General features: G+C 64.3%; 2 long non-coding RNA genes across 2 annotated transcripts; both read right to left on the bottom strand.

Annotated features, from left to right (window-relative positions):
• Nucleotides 1–813: 813 nt before the first annotated feature.
• Nucleotides 814–2,670, bottom strand: LOC136306266 (uncharacterized). Its single transcript, XR_010725624.1, has 3 exons — nucleotides 1,639–2,670; nucleotides 1,347–1,510; nucleotides 814–920 (listed from the first exon to the last, which is right to left on the bottom strand). It is a non-coding gene; the product is annotated as an uncharacterized lncRNA (long non-coding RNA).
• A 1,664-nt stretch (nucleotides 2,671–4,334) lies between these two features.
• Nucleotides 4,335–10,126, bottom strand: LOC136338566 (uncharacterized). Its single transcript, XR_010731975.1, has 3 exons — nucleotides 9,801–10,126; nucleotides 8,942–8,998; nucleotides 4,335–4,723 (listed from the first exon to the last, which is right to left on the bottom strand). It is a non-coding gene; the product is annotated as an uncharacterized lncRNA (long non-coding RNA).
• Nucleotides 10,127–27,903: the final 17,777 nt, after the last annotated feature.

The following is a 27,903-nucleotide window of genomic DNA, read 5'->3' as shown; positions in this document are numbered from 1 at the left end:
CGGGAGAAAGGGTGGAACGCCTCGGCGGTCATTTTTTTAATCGATTGCCTGATAACGTTTGGGACATATTGGGTTCGATGATGAAAACTAATTTTACATGTTTCTTTTTACTTGAGTCAGTGCGACTCCTGGGAAATGTGAAATTACACAGGTGGTTACATTGTTTCTGTCGGGCAGCTCTGGGCTGAAGGAAGAGAAAGGCTGAGGGTTCTAACCTCAACCGATCACCCCCCCACCCCCACCTCCCCACCCCCACGCGCTGCCCTGCATAGGGCTGGGGAGGGCTCTGGCCTGGACAGGGAGGGACGGTGGAGTTGACAGCACCCTGTTTCTTCATGCTCTTCCCACTGAGCTAGGGTCTGAGTGCCCTGCGTGGAAATCTGAGCTGGCCTCAGTGACCTGCTTGGCCAACACTCCCACCAAAGACGCCAGGAACCCTCATTCCTGGAGCCCAACCCCGCCCCTCCCTCCCAGACCGCCATGCTGGACGCTACATGTCGGGCTTGGTCAGGAGACTCGGCTGAGCCCAGCCATCCAACCAAGACGAGGCTCCAGCCCTGCAGCCAGCGTGGACGACAGGCCGCTGAGCCTTTGGGGCCCTCACCGTCCAGGCACGGGTGAGCTGACCCGCCACAGGGAGAGCTGAGCCTGGCTCACCCCAGGACCAGGCGGAGACGGTGGTCTCACGCTCACCCCAGGACCAGGCGGAGACGGTGGTCTCACGCTCACCCCAGGACCAGGCGGAGACGGTGGTCTCACGCTCACCCCAGGACCAGGAGGAGACGGTGGTCTCACGCTCACCCCAGGACCAGGCGGAGACGGTGGTCTCACGCTCACCCCAGGACCAGGAGGAGACGGTGGTCTCACGCTCACCCCAGGACCAGGAGGAGACTGTGGTCTCACGCTGCTCAGTTTTCTTTCTTTAAAAAGGGGTGGGGGAGAGGAGAGGGAGAAGGAAGGAATGAGAAAGGGAAGGAGGGAACAGGAGGGTCAGTCAGGCAGAGGTGTGACCGGGAAGCAGAGGTGTGGTGACAGTGACGCTGGCTGTGGAGGTGGAGGAGGGGCCATGAGCTAAGAAACGGGGCCCTGGGGGGGAAGCTGGACGAGACAGGAACCCCATGCTGTCCAGGAGCCTCCACGGGGGCTCAGCCCCCACCGCCGACCCCCGACCTCAGGACCCCCGACTCCCGGGACACTAACACTCCTGTGCTGTCCAGGAGCCTCCACGGGAGCTGAGCCCCCACCGCCGCCCCCCGACCTCAGGACTCCCGACTCCCGGGACACTGAGACGCCTGAGCTGTGGGCAGGAACCTGTGGTGGCCGCGGTAGGAAGGTAGGAACCTCACCCACGCGGGCGCAGCCGTGCAGGGCGCCTGAAGGCTGCGGTGCTCAGGCCCCGGAGGCTCAGCGTGACTCTGCGGGAGCCGGGGCCTCGCTCGCTGGGTGCATGGCGGTGACGCAGGCGAGCCCAACGGCTCAGAATGTGCCAACATGCTCATCGCTCCCGGGGCTGAGAAATTCATTAAAGAAAGAAAAGAAAGAGGGAGGAAGAAAGGAAGGAGGGAGGGAGGGAGGGAGGAAGGGCGCATGCGTGTGTGTGCGTGTGAGGGTGCCTGTGACACGTTCTTAGCAGCTTACCATGGAGATTGTTTTAGTCGACGCACGCCGCTCTGGAAACAGCGAACTGCAGAGGGGAAGGTTGGCGGCTCGCTCTGCCGGCCACGTGCAAACAGGCCTTGTCATCACGGGCCACCATTTGCAGGATGTTCCCTTGAGCGCCTGTCCTAGACGGACAGGCTGTGCGCAGACAGACGGACGGTCTGAGTCTTGTCAGAACCCACCCCCGGCTCAGAGCTCCTTCTGCCAGTCCCTGATGAAGACTGGCCGGTGGCGATGGCTCGTGCCAGCCGCCGTCTCTTCGCTGAAACCTTTGCGGCTGCTCCTCTGTGAGCCGAGCACCACACACGCCATTGCCGCCTTTGCCGCTGAGCCCGCCGCGGCCCCCGCCCCCGTGGGGAGCCCGAGTCTCCCCTGCCCGGGTCTCGGCTGGTGAACAGGAGCTCGAAGGGGGGGAGGGCGCCTGTTCCTGTGAAGCGTCTAGATGAGCCGCAGGGAAGAGGATTTATGTCAAAGGGTGTCTAAAGAGCTGCCACTCCGCTGTCCTTGGTCACCGTGTGGCTTTGTGACGGCTACATTCGGAAGACCCCGTGGCGGCTGAAAGGCCTGGTGTGGGGATTAGCGCTGGGCACTCCCAGCTCTCCAAAGTGGTGGGTTTTGTTTTGTTTTGTCTTGTTTTTATTTCCTGGGGGCTTCCCCTCCTCTGTGAGCCTTGAAGGAGGCCGTGCACACTCTGCTGGAAACTGGTGTCCAGATGAGTCTGTCGGGCCAGACCGCAGCACCCAGGGGTCACTGTCTGGGCTCCTTATGGTCAATACCAGCAGCATCACCCAGGACAGGCTTGGTCTCTGTGAAGTAGTGAGTCTGCTGACCAGGGAGGTGTGCAAGCAAAGGCTGGCCATCCACGAGGATCCTGCACCTGGGGCCCGTGGGTGACCACGTGCCCGGGGTGATGGGCATGGCCGGGTTCTGGCTTTCGCTGCAGACTGCCCGCTCGGGCGCCAGGGGCCCGGACTGACCATCACAGTCTGTGGGAGCCGGCATCCTGCCTGACGTTGCGAATGGAGGGCACAGCTCTGTAACCAGGTCACCATGCGCCCTTGCATCCTAATTCAGGGGCCCTTCAGTCCAGAATCTCGCCTTGCTGCTGAGAGGCTCAGAAAGAACACCGAGACTGGTGAAATGTTTGTCTTTTACGCTGAATTTGTGACCTCGCTGTATGACAGCTTGAAAGATTTGTGACCATTTTCCCTGTTCCCAAACTGGGAAGGATTTTTTTTTTTAAACTGATTCTAGGACTAGCATGGGGTCTTCAATCATCACCTCTGTGACCACGTGGGTCTCTGTGAGTGGACGGGGCCCACGGTCAACATGTTACAGGGAACATGCATCATCGCACACGCACAGGGCGCCGTGGAGTCCAGCATCCTGGGCACGCGCGCGCGCGCACACACACGCACACACACACACACACACACCCAGTCGGCGGGAGGGAGGAGAGACCAAGAGACCTGAACAAAGGCATCAGTGCTGCCCGGACAGGACAGTGTCCAGGTGTCCTGGTGGGGCACCTTCGGGGGGTGCCTGGCACCTGAGCAGGGCACACCCGGCCCCTGCAAACTTGATGAGTGTGCGTGTCCTCCACACTCCAAGCTGGACGCAGGAACCCCGAAGGCTCTGAGCAGCTTCGACCTCGGGCAGCCCCGCCCAGGGACCTGCTAGCTGAGGCCTGGGGGCCCCTGGGGGGTTTCTAGCTTGTCTTCCCCGAGTGTCAATCAGTGCCGCAGACCCACCCACTCTCCAGGGACCTGAAGGTCCCCGCGTACAGGCAGTGCTGAGCTGTCAATCATGAAGCCAAAACCTCCCCTCCCTCCTTCCCTCTCCCCCCCAGGGCAGGCGAACAGGACTCCCACCTGCCCCTCCCTCTGGGCAGGTTTGACCACAGGCCCGAGGCCAAGGGGGCAGGAACCTGGTCCTTCCGTGGCCATCCCCAGCGAGCCTAGGCACGGGCCCACCCAGCATAGAGCTGCCTGGTTGGAGTCACTGAATGATACATGCAACACGGTTGTCTTGGGCACCCTCCTCCCCCAGCCCGGCCCTCCGGGCCTCTGCCCACCTGCCCTGGGAATTACGGATGGCGTCTAAAAGATGTCAGATGTCCAGAGCTTCCCTTCTGTGCCGTCAAACGCTCCAGGAGAGGCAGCGTCACCCAGCGTCACGCGGTGCTGCTCTGCAGGAGGGGCTGAACCAGACGCACCACCAGCCCCCGCCCCGGCTTGGCCCTGAAATGCACTGCAGCCACTGCCACTCCCACGAGGAGCCCCAGGACCCTCGGCAGAGCCACGATGAGCCTGAGAAGCCGAGGTGCAGAAGTGACCGGTCCGTATGCGGAAGGGGACGGCGGGCTGGAGCGGAGCTCCCGCAACCAGAGGGCTGAGGTGCAGTACAGGGGTAGGGGTCTGGGCACAGAGCAGCCCGGACGAAGTGGGGGGTGGGAGGTCCTGCCGCGCAGCCAGCTGCCAGCCCCTGGCACATCTCCGTCGGCACCCGGGGGCCCAACTGCAGCCCGGCTGCAGCCACGGTGGCTGACGGCCACCCCATCCCTGTGGGCACGGTCGTGCACCGCACAGATAGTGCGCCTGGAAAGGGACCACAATGCGTCACTCCCCACACCCCCCAGGGCTGATGGGTCAGGCGTGGGGGGGGGTGGTTGAAAGGCGGTTTAATATTCACCATCCGGGAGAGGAGGGTTGGAAGTGTGGATGAGGAACTAGACTCGCTTGGGAACACCGGGTCAGCGAGACACGGGGTGGGGGTGGGGGGCTCGGTAGTGGGTTAATAACACAGTGGACACTCTTGGGACATGGCAGAGCAGGTCAAGTGCCCCCCCAAGGGTGTCAAGGAGAGGCAGAGATTCAAGGCGGGAAATACAAGCGAAGGCTAAGAGAGAGAGGACGGACACAGAGAGGATCACCATTGGTGGGACGGAAGCTCAGGGTGGAGACACGCAGGCGTGAGCGTGGGTTCCGGGGAGAGAGAGCGGACATCCTCGCCTGACAGGCGGCTCGGGGACCTCAGATCGAAAGGGCCGTCGAGAACCCGCATGCTGAAAAGATGTTTAAGATCAAAGAGACAGTAAAAGTCAAGATGTGCTTAGACAAAGGCGCTCGCTCGGAGACCACAGCTGTCAGACCCTCGGGCCGCCCAACAAAACCCTGGAAAGCGAAAGGGAAGGAGGGGTGTTCCCGCAGGGCCGGGGGACTGTGCACCCGAGGGTGAGAGGGAGCGGCTCCCCAACCACCAGGCCTCCGCTGACCCAGCGCGTCCACTCTGAGAACGGTGCCCAGAGAGACGCTAAAGCCACAGGGGACCGAGCAAGGCGGGACAGGACGCCCCCCCCCAGAGGCGACCCTCCTGTGGGTGCACGCGGGTGCAGCGCCCTGTGTCTGAACCACGGGACAGCGAAGGCACATCGCGGGGAGCCCAGGTGGGTTTGGGGGTGCCCGGCTGCTGGGTAAGTGCAGATTCGCATCTAAAAATCAACTCCAAACTGGTGACGCTGCCGCCGCACCCCAAGCCCTATGGAGGGAAGTCGGTGCAGGAAGGGCAGGGCCAGAACAAAGAGAGGGAGCCCTCCACCAGGGTTCCAACCGGACCCCTCCCCCCAGGGCTTCCCTCCCGCCCCTCCCCCTCCCCCTCCCACGCTGCGATGGCCACGGGGAAGCCCCCACCCCGGAGGCCGCACCAGGTCAGGCAGACCCAGGTGCTTCTCTGTGTGCTTTCTCCAGAGAATGAGGACCTCTCCTGTGCAGCTGGGGTGGGTGGGGGGTGCAGAGACTGCTCCACCCCTCACCCCACTTTTCAGGAAGGGACACAGGCCGGCTGAGCGCTGGGCCGGGCTGGGCGTGGGGGCTGGACCCACAGGCTTGGCTCCAAGCAGCAGGCCTCGGGCCACAGGCCCCGCCCGGCCCAGCGAAGAGGAAACAATGGCCTTGACCAAGGTCACGCGGCTCACAGGGACAACACGGGAGGATGTCCCGTCAGCCCCCTGAGATGCTGCTCCGTGCTTATCTCTCTGGGTAACCTTGGGGCCTCAGAGTAATTAGGAATTGATTTTTCTTTTACTTGGTGGTCCCTTACATTTCAAGGTCCAGTTTCAGGATCTAGCTGGGCCTTCTCAGCCAGCCCACCTTCTGACCTCCCCCAACCCGGGGCCCCAGCCCAGCCCAGCGCTGGACAGTGTGTCTTCACGGTCCCCTGTCCCCTGTAAGCGATCACCTTGGGGAATCTGCCCGGCTAGACGCCGGTGCTTTCAGAAAACAGACCAGAGCCGGCCAGCGGGGGTCAGGTCCTCGCCCGGCGTGTGGTGGCAACATGTCTTCCTGCTGGGCCCCCCCCCACCGACCCGAACCAGTGCAGCACCCACCACGCCCCAGAGGTGCTGGGCGGCCGGTTCCTTCTGCCTGGACGCCTCTCATCATCCCCTGGCCTGGCCCCCACACACCTGGGGGTGCCTCTGAGCTGAGCTCCCTGGGCTGAGCTCCCCCCCACCGGGGCGTGGAAACCTCCCAGCACCCCCAAGGTGGGAACACCCCCCGTGTGCAAACAAGAAGTGGGCTCAGAGGGGCTGAGCGGCTGCCCCGAGTGTGCACAACTGGTAGGCGGGGCAGCAGCTTCCCGCCCGGCTCCGCCTGCTCCCTGAGGCCTTACTGGTGACCTGGACTGGACTCGAGTCTCCGGCCACCGCCATCCCGGGCCACGCCAGCTCAGCCTCAGAACCCCCCCGGGGCCACCCGGCACCCCAAGAGCACATGTCTCCTCTCCCGCGCTCTGTGCTGAGGGGGGCCTGGCAGGGTGTGCGGCCACAACGCCAGGGACACTGCTAACGGATCCGGAGGACAGGGCGGACATCACTCCTGGAGCCGGCTTGTGCCGGCCCCCCGCCCCTCGGGCCCTCCCACTTGGCTGGCAGAGCGAAGCCGGGAGCCCAGCAAGCGGCCTGTGGTGGGAACAGAAGGCTCTTCAGCCTGTAACTGGATAGGACGTCGCTCCCCGTGATGAGCGCAAGTCCCTGTTCCCACAGAGCCGGGGGGGGGGGGGGGCGAGGGCAGTGGGCCACACCACACTGTCACTCAGCAGATATCCGCAGGAACACCCGCCAGCCCCTTTGCACCCCTGCCACCAAGAGCCACCAGGGCCAGCTGCCTCGCTGGGCCCACGCCTCCCTTCTCCTGGAAGATGGACACGGTCTATTAGGAAAAACAAGGACAGAGGCGCTGGGCTCCCCAGGTGGCCACACCCTGAGGCTCTAGCTCAGCAGGGACGGCCTTCAGCACGGGTCCCCCTACTCGGCCAGTGTCCCCCTCCCTGTGGCTGCCAGGACCTGGAATCCCGGGAGGGGGTGGCCCCTCCTCAAATCTGGAACAGCACTCCCAGGTCTGGGCAGCGCGAGGACTCTCGGGAGACCCCCAGTAGCGGGAGGGAGACCCCCCGTAGCGGGAGGGAGACCCCCAGTAGCAGGAGGGGAGACCCCTGTAGCGGGAGGGAGACCCCCAGTAGCGGGAGGGAGACCCCCCGTAGCGGGAGGGAGACCCCCAGTAGCAGGAGGGAGACCCCCAGTAGCGGAGGCGGGAGGCGCCTGGAGCAGTGGTGTCTCCGGGCCGCGCACGCCTGCCGCTCTGCGGGGCAGCCCACAACTTCGCAGGGCGGTCTCGAGTCTGTGGCTGGGCTTGGCGGCCACACAGAGGAGGGAGGCTCTTCTGGCTGAGCTCAGGCTCCGGCTGCTGCATCCGCTCCGCCCTGCGGCTTGGACGGCTGGGGCCGCACGCCTGAATCCAGGGCAGCCCCCCCCCAGCCCTCCCCAGAGAAGAGTCGTCCCTGTTGGGTCCTCATTCTCCTGCAGCCAGGGTTTGGGAGCCAGCCCTGGACTTTTGGGGCTCTGAGAAGGTGGCTTCACTTCACTCCGGGCCTGTTTCAGCCCAGATGAGGACCCTGTCATACAAGATGCCTGAGGACCCTCCCGCAGGTTCTGGGGACCCCCCCCCGTACCTGGGGGGCCGAGAGCTGCCCCTAACCTATCTCAGCTCATCGGCCCACTCCCACCTGGACCCCAGAACCCTCCTCATCTTGAGCTGGCCACCCTGCTGGACGCTGGGCCCTTCACAAAAGGCCCCAAAGCGGTCCAGACAGTGGCCAGAGGTGGGGAGGCTGTCCCCAGCACACCGGGCAGGCAAACACGGTCCTTAGCAGCTCTGGTCCCGGGAAGAGGCACCGAGCCCTTCTGTCTGAACTTGGGGTTCCCCCAGCAGGAGACAAGAGGCCCCAGAGATCCCGGGCGACAGAGAGCCAGGACCCACCCCCCAGGCGTTCTGGGTGGAACCAAGCCCAGACGGGGGGGGGAGGGCGCGTCCTTCAGCCTCGGCCTTGTGGGGACGTGCAACTGTGGTGGGAGATTGTCTTCGTCACAAGGGAGGGTCCTCCCCCACCTCTCCAAGGCTGCAGGGTGCTGAGGGCTCATTAATTGAGACCCTAGAGGGCCTATGAGAAGGCTCCACCCACTGGCCCGCCAGCCCCCTGCCCGTGTGTGCAGAGTGGATGTTGTGGGAGTCCAACCTCTCCTTCCGGGCTGGGGGCTGCGACAAAGGGTGCCTGGAGTCCCAGGGGCTGTAGGAGGTCCTGGGAATTGCCTGGGCCCACAGGAGGGCAGCACCCTGGGCCGGGCAGGGCAGTGGGGTGGCTGACACGCTGGTGAGCTGACACTCCACCTGGGAAGGCAGGGTTGCAGCCGTGGACACCCCGCAGAGGACCCTGCACCCACCGAGGCGTCCTCATTGGCAGAGGAGGCTGGGGAGAATGCTCACGTCCCAGACTCACAGGTCCATGCGCTGAGGAGGGGAGGGGCATCTCAGGGCCCGACCCCCCCCCCCCACAAACACACACCATGGTCCAAGCAGCAGGGGGGGCTCACACAGTGCTGGAGAAAAGGGAAGGATACGAAATATATAGAATTGAAAATAAAGAGGTGGCCTTAACTGGTTGGCTCAGCAGTTAGACCGTTAATCTGGCATGTGGATGTCCCAAGTTCGATTCCCAGTCAGGTCACACAGCAGAAGCACCCATCTGCTTCTCCATCCTTCCCCTCTCACTTCTCTCTCTCTCTCTCTCTCTTTTTCCCCTCCCACAGCCATGGCTTGATTGGAGCAATTCAGTCCCAGGAGCTGAGGTGGCTCCATGGCCTCCACCTCAGGTACTAAGAAGAGCTCAGTTGCTGAGTAATGGATCAAGGGCCGCAGATGGGCAGAGCATCGCCTCCTAGTGGGCTTACCATGTGGATCCTGGTTGGGGCGCATGCAGGAGTCTGTCTATGCCTCCCAGGGGAACGCTGAATTAAAAAATAAGAAAGAAAGAAAATCAAGAGGTAAAGTCACTTGGATGTTAAATCACCAAAAACCCCAGAATCTCTGGCCTCCCCCCAGGCTGTGGCACAGGCCGGGCAGGGCCTCCAACAGCTCCAGGGAAAAGGGACAGAGTGAGCGCTTCTGTCACCAGCCCTGAGTCAGCTCCTCGGGAAACCCGTCACCCACTGGGCTTGAGGGTTCCACAGCGCGTGAGCAGCCACTGTGAGCCACAGCCGCGGACGCAGGCTGTCCCCGAGTCATCTCCCCGTCACTGAGTTGTGGCACCGTCTCCCCACGGGGTGTCTCGGGGAGCCCTAGGGGGGGCCCTGCCCACTGCAACCCCTGAGCTCCTCCCTTTCATGGTTGGGACCCTCCTGAGGCCATTGGGGTGTTCATCCCAACAGAGGACCCCCAAGGGGACTGCCACTGCGTCCCAGCACCCAGACCAGCAGCACCTGTCCCCACACTCAGCACAGGGTCCTGAAGGGACGGTCACCACCCACGCGGGCCAGGACGGGGAGCAGCCACGCCCAGAGCCTCCCCAGAAATGTCGAAGGTCGATGCTGCTCCACCCTGAGCCACCCTGGGGCCGCCCCGCGTCCTGCCGGGGCCTCGGGGGCGTCGGGCCTCTAGGACCACCGCGGTCAGCTCCCAGACCCCTCCCCGAGTGGGACCTGGGGGGGGCTCTCCGGGTGGGGACTGGAGGACAGCACACGGCAGGTGCGCTCGGGTGGACGGGCCCCTGTCCCCATGTCCTCCCAGGGTCACACCCCCCAGGGGGCCCACCTGGGCCTAGGCCACTGGCTCCTCCTTGGTCCCTGACGGCAGAGGCTCCTTGTCACCCAGGGCTGGGCCACGGTGTGGGCAGGGTCCACTCCTGGTTTCAACATTTTATCCAGGCTCCAAGGCCAGGGCCACGCTGCAGGGCCCTCCCGGCTGTGCAGGTCAGGAGCTGAGCGCAGGGTGTCATCTCTGTGTAAGGAAGGAGTGAGCAACAGGCTGTCCTCAGTTCTGTACAGGGACCCCATCTGTGTGCAGCCAACAGGGGAGGGACACAAGACTGGCTTCTCAGAGCGGCCTGCTCTTGCTGGCCCTGACCGCCTCTGCTGGGGACAGGCTTGGGCCATGGAGGAAGCTCCCAGACCCTCCCAGCCAGAGGGCCGCAGGCCTTGCTGCAGAGCAGAAGGGGTGAGAATAGATCCAAGGCTGGGAGCCGCAGCTGGCCAGGGGCTCAGCTAGAACAGCCCACCCCACCCCACCCCAGCGGGGACGGCTGTGCCCTGGTGGGACTCTGGGGACAGGACAAGTGCGTGACGAGAGAGGGACCATCGGCACTCCTGACCCGACTCCCGGAGCTCAGGGACAGAACAGCAGGGCTGGGCGCTGAGCTCAGGCTCCCAAAATAGCCCAGGGTGTGGCCGTCAGCAGGGAAGGGTGGCTGACTTCAGGCCACAAGCACCCTGGGAAGCCCCAGCTGCCTGGCCACCACACCTGCTGGGCTCAGGGCCAGTCTACGGCCTCGGCAGAGGGGCGAGGGCACCGCTGGGCCACCCACTGCTCGGAGCCTGAGTCCCAGGAAGGGGCTCCTGGCTCCCCACCCTGCCTGCCCTTCACTGACCTTGGGCCAGCCCTGCCCTTCACCTGCGCTGGATCTGCAAACAAGCTGAGGAGCAGTGGGCGGGTGCCGGGGTGCAGACGGGGAGGCCTGCCAGATGGGAGCATGTGGCCCCGCCCAGGTGGAAGACTGCCTTGCCCCCTCCCCGCCCCGGCAGTGGGGTCTCTGTGGGCTCAGGAGAGAGTCACTAACCCTAACCCCACCAAGTGAGTGATGAGTTTTTATTTCATTCCTAGCTGTGAACCATGTTTTCTCCACGGTGCTCCTGATGCTGAAGCACACCTCTGGCCTCGAGTGCTCCGTCTCCAGGCAGGACACCTGCACCCCCGACTGAGGCCCAGGGCTGGGCCCACGAAAGAGGGCTCTGGGCAGAGGAGTAAGGGGAGCAGGTGTCCTGTGCCCTTAGCTCTCTGGACCTTGATGCTTCCCTTGGGGTGTCCTTCAGCAATGCCCACGCTGGGGGTGCCCTCAGGGCCATCAGCAGTCCACAGAACTCGGGGCATCCCCTACCTGCAGCCCCTAGCCAGGCCCTGGAGCAGGTGGGCTGAGCAAGGTTAGGATCAGCTGCAGGGACCGGCACCCTGAACAGGGCAGAAGACACAGAACTGCTCTCGGGGCCTCTGCCAGTTGGGAGACAGACAAGAAAGCCCTGTGACTCATCTTACTGCGGGTGTGGGGACTGAAGGGACACTGTTCAGATCAGGGAGGGGCTCGCTGCAGAAGTGACACTCGAGCAGAGACCAGAAGGAGAGAACGGGGTGAGCGCGTGCCAGGGAAGGCGGTCCTGACAGATGGGCAGCACGTGCAAAGGCCCTGGGGCCCCAGTGTGCTGGGGAGTTCCAGGGCTGCGAGGGAGCAGCATTGTCACAGCTGAGAGTGAGGGTGGGGGCCGGGGGACATGAAGGGCCTGAGGGGGCTTTGCCCCTTGTGCTGACGGCAAACCTGCCGAGGGACCTGCCAGGAACAGCCGCACCTGGACCTCACACTGTACGAGGCCAAAACAAGCGGACCTGCTAAGGCCTGGAGGGCGCAGGGAGGGCGAGTCCCCTGGCCAGGCTGAGTCTGGACGACTGACCTGCTGCCCCAGGATGGAGACTCCCGGAGGCACAGGACGCAGCACGGGGTTCTGATGATGATGTGCTTCCCGGGGGCTGTGAGGGCCCCGCCCGCCTGGGCCCCGCCCGCCTGGGCCCCGCCCGCCTGGGCCGCTGACCTGAGACGGAGCTCCCCGCTCATCTGGGCTGGGTTCCGAGCTGAGGCTGCCCCACCCCCCGGGTCTTCAGTGGGTGGTCTCTGCAGAAGCTTCCGGAACTGGGTACAGCAGCCACCATCCAGGCGTAAGAAGGCCCTTTCTCTGCCTGTCGCCGTGTGAGCACAGCCTGAGGGTGTCCTGGGCAAGCTGGGCTCACAGGACCCAGGTGGAACCAGCGACTTGTCCAGGCAGTGGTGCTGGGGCCCAGGACTGGCGACTCCAAGGGTCCCCTGAGGGCTGCTGTGTGCAGGGAACAGGCACTCTGTGCTGGCCGCCAGGGAGCAGGTCGGGGGCTTCCTGGCCCTTCAAAGTCCTGGGCTTGCCCCCCCGGGGGGCCTGGGGTGGGACCGACACCTGGTGGCATCTCCCACAAAGTGTTCCTGCCCCCGGGGAGGCGTGGTGGGGGCAGGACACGAGAGAAGCGGGAAGTGGAGTGGACAGGAGGAAGGCTGGAAAGACCCACAGAGCTGCCCCAACTTCTCACCCCCCAGGGGCCACTGAGGCCTGCTCTCGGATGGACACCCCCCCCAAGACCCTGATCTTCTAGGCCCTGACCACCAAGTGGGGCCTGCACTGCTGGCCACTCCATCAGGAACCTCCCTTTCTTTAGAGACTAAATGGTTCTGTCTCCCCAGATATTCACACCCAGGGCCTGGGCTGGGCCCCCTGGAGTAAGGGGGTGATCTGGGAGCCAAAATCAGCAAGGGGGTCTCTGCTGAAGCTGCCTCAGGCAGGGGGGGGGGCACAAGGGACCGAGGCTCCGAGAAGGGAGAGCAGAGAGGACCGGGGGCTGGGGGGCTCCCACCAGCCCAGGTTGTCCCCGTCCAGCCCGGGAGAGAAGGTTGCCCCCCCGACATGCACTCTGAAAGGCGTGGGGCCACGTGTGCCTGCCCAGGGCCTGGGAACATGCATGCCTTCCACAGGAAAAGTCCCACCTCCTCCCATGGTGAAGTCACCGTGGTTATGTTTATAACTTGAGTGTTACATGTATCGTCTGTACAAAAGAATTCGTGTAACTCTGTGTACATTTTAACACAACAATCCTCTCGAGAATGCAATGCAAACTCTATCTTTGAAACAGGAAATTTAGCCATAGGAGGCAATGGGTGGGTTTCTGGAAGGAAAAAAAGTTACATTTGTATTTTTATTCACCTCCCAGGCCTTCCCGAGAAGGGGGTGGAGGCAGACACCGTATACTCACCCCCCCATTTGCTATGTACAGGTGCACACATGCACACATAGGCACACATGTGTGTGCACACGCACACATAGGCACACATGCGTGTGCACACACACGCTCGTGCACAATCTGGGCTCTCAGAACGGGGTGGCGTTCTGGAGTGCTGACCTTTGACCTGTGAGAGCCTCCTTGGCCCCCACCTCTTGGCCTGGCCCCAGGCCAGGGCCCCCACTCCAGCCCCATTCCCTGGTTTTCATCTCTGTGGGGTTCCTATGGGGGGGGGCAAGCCAAGCCTCCGGGCTGCAGACACGGTGGCCCTTGGAGACCCTGGAGGGACTCGGTGTCCGGCGAGCCTGACCGCTCTGGCCACCAGACCCTGCCCTGGCCCTCCTCCTCGTCATGGTGTGACTCTGGGCCCTGGGCTTCTGGCTGAGCGTGGAGGTGACTGCGAGGCCATGCCCTGCACTGTCCAGCTGGTGTCCAGGGATAGCCAGGCCCTGAGAGATGCCACATGGAAACCAGTCCTTACAGCCCAGGGACCTCGTGCTTGGCCTTTTGCCTTCCCTGGGAGCAGCAGGATGAGGGGGAGGAGACACTGCCCTGAGGGTCCTCTGAGGGCCAGGCAGCACAGGGAGTCACATTCCTGCGGAGTGAGGCAGCGGCCTGGTCATCACAGGCTGTCCCTGGGGAGCCCACACGGAGAGGACACAGACGCAGCAGACCCGGCCGCAGCTGCCCGGCCCCCCGGGAGGGGCCAGGGTCCCAGGAGAGGAAGCGTCAGGCCCGTGGACACTGGGCACAAAGGAGGGTCCAGCGGTGGCTCTCACTGTCGGGGTGTGCAGCCCAGGCCTGTGGACACTGGGCACAAAGGAGGGTCCAGTGGTGGCTCTCACTGTTGGGGTGTCCAGCCCCAGGCCCATGGACACTGGGCACAAAGGAGGGTCCAGTGGTGGCTCTCACTGTCGGGGTGTGCAGCCCAGGCCCGTGGACACTGGGCACAAAGGAGGGTCCAGTGGTGGCCCTCGCTGTCGGGGTGTCCAGCCCCAGGCCTGTGGACACTGGGCACAAAGGAGGGTCCAGTGGTGGCCCTCACTGTCGGGGGTGTCCAGCCCCAGGCCCGGCTGGGAGGCCACAAAGAAGGGTCCAGTGGTGGCTCTCACTGTCGGGGGTGTGCAGCCCCAGGCCCGGCTGGGAGGCCACAGCACGCCCCTCCCCCTCAGCACTGGTGGCTGGACCTCCCGTCCAAGGAACGACAGTCCCCAGGATCCCTGAGAGCCCTGGCTTTGCAGGTGGGACCTCCCACCTGGGAGCCTAGCCTGCCCCAGAAGGTAGGACGGCCCCGTGGGTCCCCTCAAAGAGAAGACACAGCTCCTGCCGGCCAGGGTCGACTTAAACCGTGTTTATTATAACTACACACAGTGCCGACAATCACGCACAAACCGATACACAGCGGGCGGCGGGCTGTTGAGCTGAAACGTGGCTGCCCCAGGTCTCCTGAACCCGACCCGGGCTCCCAGCTGCCACCTCTGTCTCTTCCTTCATCCCACAGGCCGCGTGGACTCGGGGAGGGCTCTGAGCGCGGGGTCCGCTTGGCAAGCTCAGACCGGGCACAAGTCCTCAGCAGCTCCTGCCCGTGGTGTTCACTGGCTTGAAGCCAACTGGCAATAGCGAGGCCTCCAGGAAAGGTGAGGAGAGTGAGGGAGGGGCCAGGGGCGCTGAGCCTCGGCGGTCCTGGGGGACCCCTCCCAGGAAGGGGAAAGAAACCCCCCAACACCCAGACCTGGGCGGGGGGCTCCGGGCTCACGCATGCGGGTGACTCTTTCCAGCAGGAGCACAAGGTGGGTCACGGCTGGAGACCTCAGGGTCTTCGCACGCCTGGCACGGGGGCCTCAGGTCGCAAGGCCCCTGCCCAGCAGCCTCTCCCGCCTCTGCTCCCCATTCCTCGAGGACAAGAGCACAGCGTCTCCATGTCTGCACAGAGAAGCCGGACAGACGACCAAGCCGGGGTCCGGCACCAGCGGCCCTCTCCGAGGCAGAGGGGGGAACCGAAACCCCCAGGCAGGCCCTCGAGCAGACGCGCCCCCCCCCCCGCCCCACACGGCACCGGGCCCTGGCTGTGCCTCCACCCCTGCTAGCCAGCCAGGTTCCGGCTTCTGTATGGGGGGTCGACACCAGAGGGGCTGAGAGGACCGGGGGTCGCCGAGCCTGGGGGGGGGGCGTTGGCAGGAGTGGGGCTCTGTCTGGGGTGCCGGCTGGTGGGCAGGAGCCCGGCCTCAGCTGACACGTTCTGACCCGGGGAAGCCAAGCAGCTTGACCCTCTCCTGCCCAGGCCTGGCCCAGGAATTCAGTCTGCACAGATGGGAACCAGAGCCCTGGGCACCCCTCCCTCCAGGGGAGGGGCCGTGGGCTCCCCGGTGACACCGTGAGAGACGCCACAGCACACTTCCCCAGTGACTTCACGTCCACAGTTATGTGGGAAACCTTTTGTATTTTTTTTAAAGGAGAAAGTAACAAAAATAAATTAATGGGCCAATTTTAAAGTATACTACTTTCCCCAGAAGATCAAAAAGGCCAGAATGAGCAGATGCAAATCAGTAAGTTGGAAATAAAAAAATATTGAGCAATTCTACCTGAACTGGGCCCCCTGGTTCCGGGAGCCCACACAGTTCTGGGGGCCCCGGCGCTGAGAGGCAGGGGGGCCGCATGGGCTGCAGAGAGGGGGGCCCTCGTGCCGGGCTGCAGACGGAAGCCCACTCCCGTGGAGGGGTCAGAGCCTTTCTCCCTCCTGTCTCCGAGAACATGTCCAGACACACGGGGTTTGGATCTGGACACGCCCCTGGGCTAGTGGTTTCCTTGGGGTGGGGGTGGGGGCTGCCACCCCATCAGCAGCCAAGAATTCCCGGGTCCCAGTGTTGCTGTCGTTGCTGAGGGGGGGCGGGGGACAGCTGTGGCCTGGTCAGCTTTGAACTTGGAAGACTGTGCACACGTGTTCGTGGACACGGTGTTGTCTTCGTGACCTTCCCGCTGAAGAGTAATTTGCATGCAGGAAAGTTTGCCCTGGCCGGGTAGCTTGGTGGGTTAGAGCACCGTCCAGAAACACAGAGAAGTTGCTGGTTTGATCCCCGGTCAGGGCACATCCAGGAACAGACTGATGTTCCTGTCTCTCTTTCTCTTTCTCTCTCTCTCTCTCTCTCTCTCTCCCCATCCCCTTTCCTCTCTCACTGAAATCAATAAATAAAATGAAAGAAAGAAAGAGAAAGAGAGAGAGAGAGAGAGAAGAAGAGAGAGAAAAGAAAGAAAGAGAAAGAAAAGAGAGAAAGAGAGAGAGAAAGAAAAAAGAGGAAGGAAGGAAGGAAGGAAGGAAGGAAGGAAGGAAGGAAGGAAGGAAGGGAGGGAAAAGGAAAAAAAGAAGGAAGGAAGGAAGGAAGGAAGAGGAGAGGAGAGGAGAGGAGAGGGAAAAAGAAAGGGAGAAAGAAAGAAAGAAAGAAAGAGAAGGAAGGAAGGAGGGGAGGGGAGGGGAAGGGAAGGGAAGGGAAGGAAGAAAAGTTCACAGGTCATAAACATACAGCTTGAGGCATTTAAAAAAACTGAACACATTCAGGAAACTGCTGTCCAGACCAGGACACGGGGCGTTAGTGGAGCCCCTTACCCCCCACTGACCCGCAAAGGGAACCGCTATGCTGACTCCAGCGCCGTCTGGGAGTTCTGTCTGGACTGGAACCGTCTGGGAGTTCTGTCTGGACTGGAACCGCAGGAGAATGGAATCTCACCGTGGGACTCTTGTGTCTGGCTCCTGTGGTTCGAGTTACATTTCTGAGACTCATCCGGGTCATCGTGGGCAGAGGAAGCTCACTTCCTTCTCCGTGGCTGTCTTCACCGGTGTGACTCTGGGCTTGTTGGGAGGTACTCACGGCGTTGTTGATGCGCCGCGGTGCTTGTAGCCGAGGGCTCTGAGGAGTCGCACGGCCCCGCCTCCGTGCCTGTCTGTTGGGGTGAATGTAGGTGAGCGTCTCTCGGAGTGAGGTCGGTGGGTCATCAGACTTGTGTACGTTTTTCCAACTTTGGGAGGTGCTGCCGGACAGCTCTCCTGAGTCTGGACACGCTCACAGAAAGCCCGCGAGGGCCCTCGCTGAGCAGGGGACAGAGCCCGGGAGTCGGTCTGTCCTCACACGTGGGGCCGTTCTGGTCACCACTGGTGGTTTGAAATGTGCGTCTCCACGATAGCGAATGACGTTGAGCCCTTCGTTCACACGTTTATTCACTGTTCTGCGGGGGCCTTTACCCGTCCTTGACCCCCTTTAAAGAGCAAAGAGTCCCTGAGCAGCTGCCTGTGCTCAGCTGACCGTGAGCGGGATGCGTGGTCAGCTTCTTCCGCGCAGGGCAGCCAAAGAGGGATCCATCGTGGAGGCAGAGTTTGTGTTTCATACCGAACTTCATGGGGGACACAAATGTGAGTTTTAAAAGCCAAGACCAGCATGAAGATGAATTTCCACTCGAGATCAATGTGTCCTATGCACGACCCGCAGCCAGGTCTCTGAGACACACACCGTGACCACGCCGGAAAGCTCCAAGTCCAAATCCGAGTCCAAGACGCGCTGGGAGTGTCCACAGAGGCAGAGCGGGCAGGTGAGAGGGGTCGGGAAGCAGAGGAGGTGAGGGAGAGGGGGAGGTGAGGGAGGTGGGGAGGTGAGGGAGAGAAGGAGGTGAGGGAGAGGGGAGGTGAGGGAGAGGGGGAGGTGAGGGAGGTGGGGAAGGTGAGGGAGAGAAGGAGGTGAGGGAGAGAAGGAGGTGAGGGAGAGAAGGAGGTGAGGGAGAGGGGGGAGGTGAGGGAGAGGGGGAGGTGAGGGAGAGAAGGAGGTGAGGGAGAGAAGGAGGTGAGGGAGAGGGGGGTGAGGGAGAGGGGGAGGTGAGGGAGAGGGGGGTGAGGAGAGAAGGAGGTGAGGGAGAGGGGGAGGTGAGGGAGGTGGGGAGGTGAGGGAGAGAAGGAGGTGAGGGAGAGGGGGGAGGTGAGGGAGGTGGGGAGGTGAGGGAGAGAAGGAGGTGAGGGAGGTGGGGAGGTGAGGGAGAGGGGGAGGTGAGGGAGAGGGGGAGGTGAGGGAGGTGGGGAGGTGAGGGAGAGAAGGAGGTGAGGGAGAGAAGGAGGTGAGGGAGAGAAGGAGGTGAGGGAGAGGGGGAGGTGAGGGAGAGGGGAGGTGAGGGAGAGAAGGAGGTGAGGGAGAGAAGGAGGTGAGGGAGAGAAGGAGGTGAGGGAGAGGGGGAGGTGAGGGAGGTGGGGAGGTGAGGGAGAGAAGGAGGTGAGGGAGAGAAGGAGGTGAGGGAGAGGGGGGAGGTGAGGGAGAGGGGGGAGGTGAGGGAGGTGGGGGGTGAGGGAGAGAGGAGGTGAGGGAGAGAAGGAGGTGGAGGGAGAGAAGGAGGTGAGGGAGAGAAGGAGGTGAGGGAGAGGGGGAGGTGAGGGAGAGGGGGGAGGTGAGGGAGAGAAGGAGGTGAGGGAGAGATGAGGTGAGGGGAGGGGGGAGGTGAGGGAGGTGGGGAGGTGAGGGAGAGAAGGAGGTGAGGGAAGAGTAGGAGGGTGAGGGAGAGGGGGAGGTGAGGGAGAGGTGGAGTGTGTAGGGAGGTGGGGGAGGTTAGGGAGAGAAGAGAGGTGAGGGAGAGAAGGAGGTGAGGAGAGAAGAGAGGTGAGGGAGAGAGAAGAGGTGAGGGAGAGGGGGAGGTGAGGGAGAGGGGGAGGTGAGGGAGAGAAGGAGGTGAGGGAGAGAAGGAGGGTGAGGGAGAGGGGGAGGTGAGGGAGGTGGGGAGGTGAGGGAGAGAAGGAGGTGAGGGAGAGAAGGAGGTGAGGGAGGAAGGAGGTGAGGGAGAGGGGGAGGTGAGGGAGAGGGGGAGGTGAGGGAGAGGGGGAGGTGAGGGAGAGGGGGGTGAGGGAGAGAAGGAGGTGAGGGAGAGGGGGAGGTGAGGGAGGTGGGGAGGTGAGGGAGAGAAGGAGGTGAGGGAGAGGGGGAGGTGAGGGAGGTGGGGAGGTGAGGGAGAGAAGGAGGTGAGGGAGAGGGGGAGGTGAGGGAGAGGGGGAGGTGAGGGAGAGGGGGAGGTGAGGGAGGTGGGGAGGTGAGGGAGAGAAGGAGGTGAGGAGAGGGGGAGGTGAGGGAGAGGGGGAGGTGAGGGAGAGGGGGAGGTGAGGGAGAGAAGGAGGTGAGGGAGAGGGGGAGGTGAGGGAGAGGGGGAGGTGAGGGAGGTGGGGAGGCGAGGGAGGTGGGGAGGCGAGGGAGGAGGGGAGGCGGAGGGAGAGGGGGAGGTGAGGGAGAGGGGGAGGTGAGGGAGAGAAGGAGGTGAGGGAGAGAAGGAGGTGAGGGAGAGGGGGGTGAGGGAGAGGGGGAGGTGAGGGAAAGAAGGAGGTGAGGGAGAGGGGGAGGTGAGGGAGGTGGGGAGGTGAGGGAGAGGAGGGTGAGGGAGAGAAGGAGGTGAGGGAGAGGGGGGGTGAGGGAGAGGGGGAGGTGAGGGAGAGGGGGGAGGCGAGGGAGGTGGGGAGGTGAGGGAGGTGGGGAGGCGAGGGAGAGGGGGGAGGGAGAGGGGGGAGGGAGAGGGGGGAGGGAGAGAGGGAGGTGAGGGAGAGGGGGAGGCGAGGGAGAGGGGGGGTGAGGGAGAGGGGGAGGTGAGGGAGAGAAGGAGGTGAGGGAGAGGGGGAGGTGAGGGAGGTGGGGAGGTGAGGGAGAGGAGGGTGAGGGAGAGAAGGAGGTGAGGGAGAGGGGGGTGAGGGAGAAGGGGAGGTGAGGGAGAGGGGGAGGCGAGGGAGGTGGGGAGGTGAGGGAGGTGGGGAGGCGAGGGAGAGGGGGGAGGGAGAGGGGGGAGGGAGAGGGGGGAGGGAGAGAGGGAGGTGAGGGAGAGGGGGAGGCGAGGGAGAGGGGGAGGCGAGGGAGGTGGGGAGGTGAGGGAGGTGGGCATGGGACTGCTGGCTGCAGCTTCGGGCCTGGGCCGGCCAGCCTCTGACCCTCCCAGCTGTGTCTCGGGACACTGTGGCCAGTTCCCACCTGACGTCAGCACAGAGGGCCCCTGGGCAGCCCTGTGGTCCTCCTGCCCCCGGCTCAGACTTGGGAACTGCCCCAGTCGCTTCCAGAAAGCCATGTGCCCTCTGCCCCCAGGCATGGCCATGCATCCCCCCTACTCACTACCCATGGGTTGCAAGGAGTTGGGCGGGCATCGTCTGAGAGGACGTGGACTCCACCCTAATGTTTCAGTAAGTGGGTCACATCAGTGGGTGCTGGGACATAGCCAATAGTCGACTCTCAGAAGGGCGCAGGCTGACGGGCAGTGTGTGTCCATCTCAGAAGGGCGCAGGCTGACGGGCAGTGTGTGTCCATCTCAGAAGGACGCGGGCTGACGGGCAGTGTGTGTCCATCTCAGAAGGACGCGGGCTGACGGGCAGTGTGTGTCCATCTCAGAAGGACGCGGGCTGACGGGCAGTGTGTGTCCATCTCTGAAGGACACGGGCTGACGGGCAGTGTGTGTCCATCTCAGAAGGACGCGGGCTGGCGGGCAGTGTGTGTCCATCTCAGAAGGACGCAGGCTGACGGGCAGTGTGTGTCCATCTCAGAAGGGCGCGGGCTGACGGGCAGTGTGTGTCCATCTCTGAAGGACACGGGCTGACGGGCAGTGTGTGTCCATCTCAGAAGGACGCGGGCTGGCGGGCAGTGTGTGTCCATCTCAGAAGGGCGCGGGCTGGCGGGCAGTGTGTGTCCATCTCAGAAGGGCGCGGGCTGGCGGGCAGTGTGTGTCCATCTCAGAAGGGCGCGGGCTGGCGGGCAGTGTGTGTCCATCTCAGAAGGGCGCGGGCTGGCGGGCATTGTGTGTCCATCTCAGAAGGGCGCGGGCTGGCGGGCAGTGTGTGTCCATCTCAGAAGGGCGCGGGCTGGCGGGCAGTGTGTGTCCATTGCCATGGTGTCGTCAGGTCGCTGACCAGGGCGGTGGGAGCAGATGCCCGGTCGACGCCCTCCAGCCCGAGCCGGCCCCCCAGCAGGCACCGCGCAGGCCACGTGCCGATGTGGGTGGTGTGTGAGCTCCGGGGCCCTGGCCTTAGTCCAGCACCTGGCCCCAGCGCGGGGAGCCGCTGGTGTCATCTGCACGACAGGTGGCAGCGGAGACACCGGAGTCACGCGCTCCCCCCTGGGGCCCCTGCAGCTGCTCCCTCCTCAGATCCTCAGCTGCAGTGCCTGCCCTTCCTCTGGGCTCTGCCCTGGCCCTCGCGTGAGCTGCACAGACACCATCGGCTCCAGCTCACAGGGCCCATCCTGCTCCAGAGAAATCCGGCACCTGACCTGACCTGGGCTGGGCTGGGACCTGCCGGTTCACTCTGCCTGGGCCTACCGGCTAGAAAAGTCCAAAGGAGCAGGCGGCCTGGAGGAGACCCCTCTGGGCTCCTCCCCTTTCCTCCAGCTCTGAGGGCTCCTTGGGACCACAGGGCAGCGACCCGCGGGGCCCTGCAGGGCCTCGGAGTGCACCCACTGCCCGCCTGTGGGGTCTGGAGTGCACCCACTGCCCGCCTGTGGGGTCTGCCGGCAGTGGGGCCTAGGGGAAGGGGGCTGCACAGTTGAAGGGGCAGGAGGTAGACGCCTCCCCTGGAGGGAGGGGCAGCCACAGAGCTCCTCCGATCGCTGTCGGCTGTGTGGCTGCCCGCTCGCCCTGGTAGCCAAACTCAGAGGCCTCTGTGGCACGGCCGAGGGTGGCCCTGCAGAGTGGGCCCACGGGCAGGGCAGAGGCAGGCTGGGGTGGACAGCCGGGAGCCCACCGCTCTCCTGGGCAGGGCGGAGGCAGGCTGGGGGGGACAGCCGGGAGCCCACCACTCTCCTGGGCAGGGCAGAGGCAGGCTGGGGTGGACAGCCGGGAGCCCGCCGCTCTCCTGGGCAGGGCAGAGGCAGGCTGGGGGGGACAGCCGGGAGCCCGCCGCTCTCCTGGACTGGGCGGAGGCAGGCTGGGGTGGACAGCCGGGAGCCCGCCGCTCACCTGGGCAGGGCAGAGGCAGGCTGGGGGGGACAGCCGGGAGCCCGCCGCTCACCTGGGCAGGGCGGAGGCAGGCTGGGGGGGACAGCCGGGAGCCCGCCGCTCACCTGGGCAGGGCAGAGGCAGGCTGGGGGGGGACAGCCGGGAGCCCGCCGCTCTCCTGGACAGGGCGGAGGCAGGCTGGGGGGGACAGCCGGGAGCCCGCCGCTCTCCTGGGCAGGGCGGAGGCAGGCTGGGGGGGACAGCCGGGAGCCCGCCGCTCTCCTGGGCAGGGCAGAGGCAGGCTGGGGGGGACAGCCGGGAGCCCGCCGCTCTCCTGGGCAGGGCAGAGGCAGGCTGGGGTGGACAGCCGGGAGCCCGCCGCTCTCCTGGACAGGGCAGAGGCAGGCTGGGGGGGACAGCCGGGAGCCCGCTGCTCTCCTGGGCAGGGCGGAGGCAGGCTGGGGGGGACAGCCGGGAGCCCGCCGCTCTCCTGGGCAGGGCCGCTCTGGGCTCGGCGGGGAAGGTGAAACGGCTCAGCGAGTACACGCGAGTGAACGGCCCAGGATGAGAAGTTTATCTCGGTGACGGCCAGAGTAAAACCACCACCAGGATTTCCAGACGCGCCCGTCCCCAGCCTGGGCCCAGCTGTGTCCCGCGGGTCCCTTCTCGGGGCTGCTGTCCCGAACCCCGTGAGCTCCTGTCACCCCCGCCAGCGGTCAGACGCCGGCCTTTTCTGGGGGGGGGGGGCTGTCCAGGAAATGCACGTGCTTTAGACGAGCACCGAAACAGTTCTTCCTGACGGTCACAGCCCAAGCCGAGGGGCGAGGGGGACCCCCTTCTTCAGAAACTGCTCTGCTTGCCTCTCTTGTCTTCAACGCGAACGGTCGTCTGGGTCCCTAATCATTGAGTTCCTACACACACGGTCGTTTGAACACGGGGGTGTTGCTTCCCCAAGTGAGCAAGATGCCAAGACGCCTGCTACCCTTAGGACGGTCACGTGCTTTGAAAACCACAGGTGCACGTTGCCTGCTTAGCCTCTCCGCCAGAACAGGCACCTGTCGGTCGTGTCTGGAGGTTGTGGACCAGGTACCTGAATGTTCCAGCTCCTGTGTTCTGAGGCCGATGCTGCACAGGACCCAAAAGTCGCCGAGTCATGCCATCTCGCATGGCCGGTCATCAGTCTGAGGATCCCTGAGTCATCTCTGAGTTACAGCATCCCCCGTCCCGGAAGCCTTCCCCCAGGGAGAAAGCTGGGCCAGAGGCCACTGCCTGTGGCCGGTGGCCCGTTAGGGGCAGGGGCAGGGGCCACGGGAGAGGGTGGACCCACCTGGAGGGGGAGCCCCGAGGGACACTCCCCATGCAAGTCACCTGGGCTCCTCTGCAGCTGTCGGGGCCCTGGGTACGGTGCCCATTTTAAACACACAAGTGGGACCTTTCTCAGGCTCAGGGAAGGATGGGGAGGCCACTGTCCTGTCTGGGGGACAAGGGTCTGTTTCTCCCAGGTGCGGCTTCTGGCCACTGCTGGCTGGTCTCCCTTCCCACGCACTCAGCTGGACCAGGTGGGGCGTCCCCATGAAGGACGCTGGAACCACGGGCAGCCAGTCATGCCCCCCCCAACACAGACCGTTCCCAGCTCGGCCACCTCTGTCTGCACGGGGCAGAATGAGGGTCTGGCCTCCTCGACGTAACCGGAGTCCAGCAGGGACCCACCTAGACTCCCCAGACCAGGAAGCAAGTTCTCTGCGGGCCAGCTCAGCCCTGAGCCGTGTCCGGAGGTGTGGGTGATCCAGCTGCCGAGCCCCTGAGGAATGTGGGTGTTCTCCAGGTGTGGGCAGGAGAAGGCAGGACCCCTGGAGGTCCGCATGTCCTCAGGCTGGGGGCATCGGGAAGTCAGGCGGGGCTGGCCTGAGTTATGAAGGGTGGACACTGGACTCTATCCCGGGGGTGGCTTAGGTGCAGGACTCACCACACTGACGTTTCGAGAAGACCCATCGGGCTGCAGCAAGCAGAGGGCCTGGGGCAGGGGCCAGGCTGAGCAGTGAGCAGGCAGGAATGACCAGGCCTTCATGAGGTGGGCACTGGGGCTGGACAGGAGGTTCCCCTGCTGGCTTCAGAGGCCGAGGGGCAGAGGGGATGTGTAGGCGGGAGGGACAGTGTGGGGGTCCTTGGCATCGGGCTGCCCCTAAGCCATTGAGGAGGGGTGGGCCAGCCCAAGAGGGGGTTTCCAAGAGATGGAGTGTGTCTTGAGGGCCAAGTCCGACCACTTGCTGGCCACCAGTAGATCCCACGGAGGCCTTGGTGTGGCCGGACGGGATGTTTCGGAAGCAGCATCCTGCAGGCCTCAAGGAGCAGAGACCCGACCCCTTCATCCCTGCACGTGAAGGGAGGGAGATGGGGACCAGACCTCTCATGTCACAGATGGAGGAGGGGTTGGGGCCACCCCTGAACCGCCCAGGTCTGTGGAGCCTGAGCCCCGAGGTCAGGGTCCAGGTCCCCACACGGTCCTCACTCCGTCTGATGTGGGTGAGTGGGTTTCTCTAACGGCTCTGGGCACAAGAGCCTGGAGCCCAGGGCCGTGGAGGAGCAGTGATGGAGTGGGCACAAGCCCTGCAGGTGGCAGGAACCGGACAGAAGGTCCCTGGACCCAGGCACCTCGAGCTGGACCCAGGCGGCTGGCTGGCCGTAGAGGGGGCGGAGGACGCACCGACCCCGGCCTCTGCCTTGCCCAGAGGCCGGGACGGCCCCTTTCATCGGCCTCCACACCATTCCCCAGGAGCCTCCCAGCTGCAACCCTGACCACACCCGCTCCCACAGGGCCTCAGGGTCAGGCCGAGCCCCTCACCGGGTCGGGCCCTGCCCACAGCCACCTGTCCTGGCCGAGGGCCTCACAGCGCTGATCCCATACCCTGATGCTGACCTCAGATTCCAGCCTGAGGACCTCGAGCTCTGAGCTGGGGTGGAACCAGGATTCCGGGGGAAGGCGTGGTCGTCGGCCGGCCTCTGCACCCGGTGCTGGGGATGGGTCCTCTCGCTGCTGGTCCCCCCTCCCCACACCCCGCGCCGCCCCAGGAGAGCACGCACTGCGTTTGCTGGGGGTCCCCCTCCCCCTGGGCCTCGGAGCTCGCGAGGCAGGGAGCTCGGCATCATTGTGACAATAAACTCTCAGCCTGCTGGCCCCTTGGGCTGAGTTTCTGTCCTCACAGTAAGCACCCTCAGGGGGTAGTCCCGCACGGATGGACGGGGAGATGGACAGGCAGACCCAGGTGTGTGCAGGACAGAGCCTGGCCGGAGGGCCCCAGCTGGCTCCACTGGGAGAGTTTGAGGCGAGTTTACAAAACTGAGGGGCTTTGGAGCAGCAGAGGCCGTGGGGTGGTGGGTTCCTGAGTGAGTCCAAGGAGATCAAGGTTGGGTTACAGCAGCGGTCCCCAAACTACGGCCCGCGGGCCGCATGCAGCCCCCTGAGGCCATTTATCCGGCCCCCGCCACACCTCCGGAGGGGGCACCTCTTTCATTGGTGGTCAGTGAGAGGAGCACATTGACCATCCCATTAGACAAAAGCAGGCCCATAGTTCCCATTGAAATACTGGTCAGTTTGTTGATTTAAATTTACTTGTTCTTTATTTTTAAATATTGTATTTGTTCCTGTTTTGTTTTTTTATTTTAAAATAGGATATGTGCAGTGTGCATAGGGATTTGTTCTTAGTTTTTTTTATAGTCCGGCCCTCCAACAGTCTGAGGGACAGTGAACTGGCCCCCTGAGTAAAAAGTTTGGGGACCCCTGGATTACAAAAACATGGTCAGAGACAGCCCACACACCCTCCTGCCCTGGGCATCAGTCCCGAAATGACCAGCCAGGGCCTGGGGTCCTCAGACCTTCCCTCTCTGTCCCCAGGGCTGAGGACCCTCACCCCTCCCCACCCCTGGCCCCATGCAGCTGGCAGGTGTGTGGGGGGGGTCCTCTTTTCTGGGTTCCTGGGGGAGGGACGCCCCACCCCATAGGAGCGGGATCCAGCGAGGCCCACGGGCCTGGGGGCACCCCAGGGAGCCACAGTCCCCCTCCAGCAGCCGGGAGGGAGCATGGTCCTGTCGGGGCCTCCCCAGACGTGCGGGTCCCCAGAGCGGCCGTCCCCACAGCGGGTCCCCAGAGCGGCCGTCCCCACAGCGGGTCCCCAGGCCGTCCCCACAGCGGGTCCCCAGAGCGGCCGTCCCCACAGCGGGTCCCCAGGCCGGCCCGCCCAGCCCGCCCGCCACCACCGCCAGACGCGCTTGGCAGTCCCTCTGCCCACGGCCCGGCCTCTGCTGCCGCCTCTTCAGAGTGAGCACAGGAAATGCCCGCCTGGCCCGCGTCCCGCCCTCACCCCCTGACATCTTGAACCACTTGACGGAGTCCAGCCCCGCCGCCCACAGTCACTCCCTGAAGCCCCAGCTCCGAGGGCCGTCTAAAAATAGGGTCTGACCGGCTCTTTCTGGCTGGCGCTCAGGAAGGCGGCCCGGGAGCTGCAGCCCGAGGGGCAGAGCGAAAGACCGCCTCCGGTGAGGGACCGGAGGGGCCTCCTGAAGTGCCCACCCCCCCGTCCGGCCGCCTGTCCTCTTGTCCAGAGTGTTTGACTCACTCTTCCCACCGGCAGAAGCAGAGAACCCTGACCTCAAGGCTGCTCAGCAGGAGAAGGCGGCTGGCAGTGGGGGGCTGGAGGCCTTCCCCAAAGCCGTGGTCAGCTGTGGCCAAAGGGGTCGGGCAGGGACTGGATTTGATGTCGAGCCAGCTGGGGTGAGGTCAGCCCATTACTTCCCAGCTGAGTCACTCAGACCAGCGGCTTGACCTCTCTGAACCTCGTCTGAGGGGTGGACTCGGCGATGCCTGCCAGCTTCCAGGATCCCGTGGGGCCTGAGGGAGCCGGTGTGTGCAGAGTCTTGCTCCCCCAGCCGGTGCCTGGACCTCCCACCCGCAACCCCGGGAAGCCACCTTCCCAGGCGCACCCACGGCCTCCCTGAGCGTGCTGACGACCCTCTGCGTCCAGCGCTGTGGGGGGCTCTTTGCGGTGACAATCACATCAGTGGCAGACACTGCTCACTGCTCCCCACGTCCACTCTCCCTCCGCCCCCAGGACAGAGCTCGGATTTTCTGGGGCAGAGACGTCTGCCAGCCTCCCTGCAGCTCAAGAAAACCGACAAGAGGAAAGTGACAACGCCACAGGGCTCAGAGGGTCCCCACCGCCCTGGGCCTGCCCCCTTCCTCCCACCTGGAATGCAGATGTGAAGGCGGGAGCCTCAGCGATCATTTCTGGGACACGAGGCAGCCGTGAGCGCGGAAGCTCTGTGCTGAGGACCACAGAGCAGCCGGACCGGGGCGGGGCGGGGGGAACCCGGGCCCTGAGGAGACCATGGAGCGACCACACGGCCCCAGACTCTCCGCTCGAGAGGGTCAGCCTCGGACGTGACGAGCCGCTGCCGTCAGCCTTACGAGCAGGCACGCGCGTCTGCTAATGGGTTTGCTGGCTGAGAGGTCCTCATGCTCCGTGACGCAGCACCGGGCACCACGCCCTCTCCTCCTCTGTGCATGCCGTCCGTTTGCCACCAGCACCCTAGAAAGTGGATCCGGCCAACCTCTCCGTCCGACAAGGAAAGCGAAGTTCACAGAGGTTGGCAACTTGCCCAAGAGCCGCAGCCGGGGAGGAGGAGCCGCCAGGGTCCAGCCCAGGGCCGTGGGCTGTGGACTGCAGGTCCCGGTCTCGGCCAAGTGCCCGCCGGGCATCTGGATGCAGCCAGGGTCCGGGTCCCGGCACTTGGAGCCCCCCCCCCCACGCCACCGGTCAGGTCCGCAGGACAAGGCTGAGCCTCTTCTGGGAGCGTGTGGCCATGTGAGCCTAGGGGGTGG

The sequence above is a fragment of the Saccopteryx bilineata genome, chromosome 5 (assembly GCF_036850765.1).
Source record: "Saccopteryx bilineata isolate mSacBil1 chromosome 5, mSacBil1_pri_phased_curated, whole genome shotgun sequence".
Taxonomy (NCBI): domain Eukaryota; kingdom Metazoa; phylum Chordata; class Mammalia; order Chiroptera; family Emballonuridae; genus Saccopteryx; species Saccopteryx bilineata.
Note: the sequence above shows the minus strand (reverse complement) of the source record. Positions and strands in the feature narration are given on the sequence as shown.